This window comes from Elaeis guineensis, chromosome 9, assembly GCF_000442705.2.
Source record: "Elaeis guineensis isolate ETL-2024a chromosome 9, EG11, whole genome shotgun sequence".
NCBI classification, from domain to species: domain Eukaryota; kingdom Viridiplantae; phylum Streptophyta; class Magnoliopsida; order Arecales; family Arecaceae; genus Elaeis; species Elaeis guineensis.
Window position 1 is genome coordinate 59719234 of NC_026001.2, and position 4827 is coordinate 59724060.

Genomic DNA, 4827 nt, shown 5'->3' on the forward strand with positions numbered 1-4827 from the left:
ATCAAATTAGGATAATCTTTTCAACATAGGGGGTAAACCCTATACCAGAATAACCTTATATCAGTTTGATATGAACTTTTAATCATTCTAATTTTAGATCTAAATATAAAATAAGACATATCACATATGTAAATTTTTAGATTTAAAAGATTGATTTAATTATTTTAAAAATAATTTTTAAAATCGATCAATCTTATACTAGGATAACTTTAACAATATAGGAGGTAAATCCTATACCAGGATAATATAATATCAGCACAAGATCAATTTTAAATCAATAAAACTTTTAGATCTAAGATAAAAATTAGATTATATATATCTTTAAAAATCAGTGACTCTGATACCACTATTATAAAATCGGGTAGGGTGCATGTGTAGATTTTAAAAATCTTTATGTTTGTAGTAGAAAAACAATCAGGTTAAACCCTTTAACCCCACATGCAACAAATCTGATCTAATCCTATCCAAGCCCAGGAGAAAAGGTATATATATAATCTAAAAATAAAATAAGTATGAGATCAAATCTTAATACCTTAGTACGGATAGAAATTCACCGCTACTGATGATCTCTGATTTGAAGTTTCTTTAGCCGCATATGTGTCCGACCTCTATGGATATCCACCGAGGTCAACCTTGAATCGATCTTCTCATAGTAGTTCTTTCTTCTTTAAGTAGGATCTCAGTCCTTCAGAATCTTGATCAACCCTTTGATCTAGACTGCAGAATCAACTTTTTGATCTGCAACCTTTTCTCTTCGTTCTTCGCTGTAGATGAACAATTTCTCAAGTCTTGGCATGTAGAAAGGTGGGATGCCTAACCTTTAGGTATGGCAAAGAGAAGAGGGAGATGGTGAGGCATGGAGAAGGGAGAGAGGGAGAGAGATCTAGTTTTTAGTCAACTAAAAACTAACTTCTAGAAACCTAGGAGACCTCTTTATATAGGCCCTTCCTTGATTCGAAAGAGGAATCCAATTAACTTAAAAAGGGACATCCTTATCTCATAAGAAATTTTTCCTTTTTAATCTAATTTTTATAAAATAAAATCAGACTTAATTGGTATGTTATCATCCTCCTTTAGCAAAAATATAGGGTGCCCCAGTCAGATATGAAAATCTGAATGGGTGCCCAAGGAATACAGGGCAGGTGGTTGGGATGCCAACCCTTGGCACCCCATTCAAGGGTTTTTATTCAAAAGAGGAGGCGTGGCCCCTCTCTCTCTCTCTTCTCCATGTCATGCCACAAGAGGAGGCGAGCTGCTCTTGCATTATCCAGGGATTGGCACCCCTTGGTCTTGCCATAAAGGGAGGTAGGCGTTACCTTTCTTTCCAATTATTCCACACACACATTAAGAGATAATGGGTAGATAATTAAGAGATTATGAGAAGATAATTTAGCCAACTAATTGACTCACTCTAATCTTCTTAGGCTCATAATTAAGAGTCCAATTAAATTTAAATAGATTTAGGTTAGGTTCAAGGCTATGGACTTGATCCAATCAAAGTTTCGAGAAGAATTAGGTTTAACATGTGCTAGCATAGTTCTCTTAAATCCAATAGGATTTCAATAAATCCTAATCCAATTGCAATTAGAACTTCATAAGTTCAATTGATAAATTCAAAATTAAATTTTTGAATTTGTGACCTCATAGGTTCCATTCTATCTGATAATGAGATATTTTGTGATCTTCACTATAATATCATCGAAACTCTTTTTGATGGGTTGGAATATTTTCAATTCTATCCTTTGAGGGTCATCGATCATCAAGACGACATCCGATGAGTCCCACAATCCACTAGTGACACCTAACAGTATGTAGTAGCAATCCAGTAGAATGAAAATATAAACTCCTAGGTATAATTATCATATGATTCAGTCTTTCTATCGTGAGTTTAGACATGACAGAGGTCATGGAGAATCGTTAGACCCCATAATTAGTCATATGCTAGATTGGCTCGATTCGAGTTCATTTATATGTGAATCCTATAGAAACTCTTTCAATATTTACACTTGCTTTGGCCAAAGATTTTTTGAACTCAGTCTTGTGAATTGCATAGGACTTCTCTTTTTCTACCAAGGTCGACAGATGCCTTCTAGGTGCATCCTACTCCAAATAGTGAACCTGAACCTACTATAGCTAACATACACAATAAGGATCCGAATGGTTAGAGACCTAAAAAACCTGCAGTCAAACTTAGTAACCTCATTGTGAATAGCCAATGACATCACAGGTCCAAGAACCACTCACACCATGCAGCATCGAGGAGACCACTGATGAGTGAGTAGATATCCATGTGGTTTCTCATGTTGGTCACACTCAGTGTAAGTTATTCTCTAACAATCACTCGCACCCTCACCTCAGTATCCCACACTGTAGATTCGAGACTCATTTGCCCACAAGAAAGGTGAACTGTGCACTGATCTTAAATGGATTGATCATTGTCCTCCATGATAATCTTTTGATTGGGAGCATTTCGAAATTAACCACTAATTAATGTATATCTTAAATTCTCAACACATTGAGAATATATAAAAATTATCTTTGTTAATTTTTAAGATAAATCATAGACACATAAATATGATTGGAATAAAAAAGTCCTTTATTGATAATAAAAAGTTACAAGTACAAGTTTAAGCCTTGGAATTACAAAATGTGCTAACTAATAATTGGCTCCTAGGGCACAAATCTAACACAAAGTCCATCTGGTTGCCTAAGGATATTGTCAATGTTATGGTATTAACCATAACGACATATTTTCTCTTATGGCAATGCTAAGTGTCTCAGATTTGGAACATGCATTTTGATAAGTGATCAAAACACATGGCTTCGTTGAGAACAAAAAAGAATCCTGCAAATATAAAAGGGTTAATAGTTCTGTGAGTGTATTTTTATTTTATATATAAATAAAATTCTCTTAATCAAAAATGATATTCCTTACATTGTAGGAAATAAAGATTTCACTATTATCACTATTCTCCATAAAAGATTTGAAAAAAATATCTCTCATCTTAGAGATGAAGATCTATAGAGATAGATCTAAAAGGTTGCTTAGGTTATCCTAGTCCACGTATATAAAGTGTTTATGAATAGAATTTGTTCTATCGTGCACACTACCATGTATGAGATTGGATATGGTATACTCATTAGAGATAGTGAGTGGATATCTATAAGATTCAAATGAGAATCACTGGAAGGTCATCCTTAAGTATTTGAGAAATACTAAAGACCGATGGCTCGGTTATGGAGAATTTGACTTAAAATTTATGGGATTTGACTCCAATTTTTAGTTAGACATAATAATAGTAAAAACATGTCAGAATACTTTTTCATCCTAAATTATGGAGCTATCTGCTGCAAATGTTTCAAGTAAAAAATTATAGCCAATTCGATTTGTGAGGCGAAATGCATTGCAGCATCCGATGCTTGCATGAAAGCTGTGTGATTGTAGAGGTTCATTGGCAAGCTAAGAGTGGCACCCTCCAAGAATAGTGCTGCTATATTGTACAGCACTAAAGCCATAGCTCATGCTAAGGAGCTGAAGTCTTATTAGCTTACCAAGCATTTTGCATTGCTATCACCTTATTCAAAAAATCATAGATCGAGGTGACGTTGAACTTCAGAAGATCGATAGAAAGGAAGATCTAACCAACCCATTTACTAAAGCTTCAGTATCTAAGAGATCTGAGATGATAAATCAAAGATAGATATATGATACTATATTGATTGGCTTTAGTCCAAACAAAAATTATTGAGAATTGTATCCTAAAGCCAATTATTTGACGATTGTGCTAATTAAAATGTATATGAATTGATCCATAATAAAAATTATTTTATCTTTTTCATCATAAGGTTACATCTTCTAATGAATTTCTGTATTGTGATGAAGTCCTTAGGACTACTTTGATCGATAAAGTAAGATTTATCGTGTAGTCTTTAAACTTGTTCGTGACCAAATGATACGCTATTACTAGGATGATAGTGATTTTCAAGTGTAGGTCATTGTATACCATATGTGTTGGTTATCCTTGTAACCAAATGGTATGGAGAAATAGTATGGCATGCAGGTGAGATGTAGGAGTACATCATTATAGAACGTGACCAACTATGGAGTACTCTACTATCAAGAGTAGCTCGTGAAGGGTGTGGATATAAATATCCCTCCGATTTGAGATCACCATGATGATTTGCAAGCAACTCACTGTACTTTGATGCCAAACTATCTAAATTTCTAATTTAGCGATGAAAATTTTTTGAGTGCAGTCAAGTACTTATCAAGTAGGTGCATGAGTCAAGATGGAATTGATCCCTTAAATAAGTAGAAATTAATGCATCACAGTATTTCAATTTGACAAAATCTGGACTCAGATAATTCATGCAATAGATTTGAAAGATTGAAATACAATGTGGATGACTATTTTAGAGTTGATAGTTAAACCCTAGGTCTCTTTGAGCATTAGGATCAAAGGGATAATGATACGGTAACCATACGTCAATAGATTGTTGAATGTTGCTTTGCAATCATTCGATCTATCGGACATCGGGTCCCATTACTAGATGGTTACAATAATTAGTTCAAAATTTTATTTTTGTACTATCAATTTAGATTCAAACCTATAGAATTATGCTCAAAAAAAATTTTTGACTAATCATGTGGTTATCAATGATTGAGAATCATTCAAAGATTTAATCGTCAATTCGATTGATGGTTAACCTTATGCAAAAGTTGTAATAAATTTATTTGCTAAGTATTAGTGAATTAAAAGAGATTAATTAGTAATTACATTATTGATTAGCTCAATTTAATTGAGCAAAGAGATTTAGATCAAATCT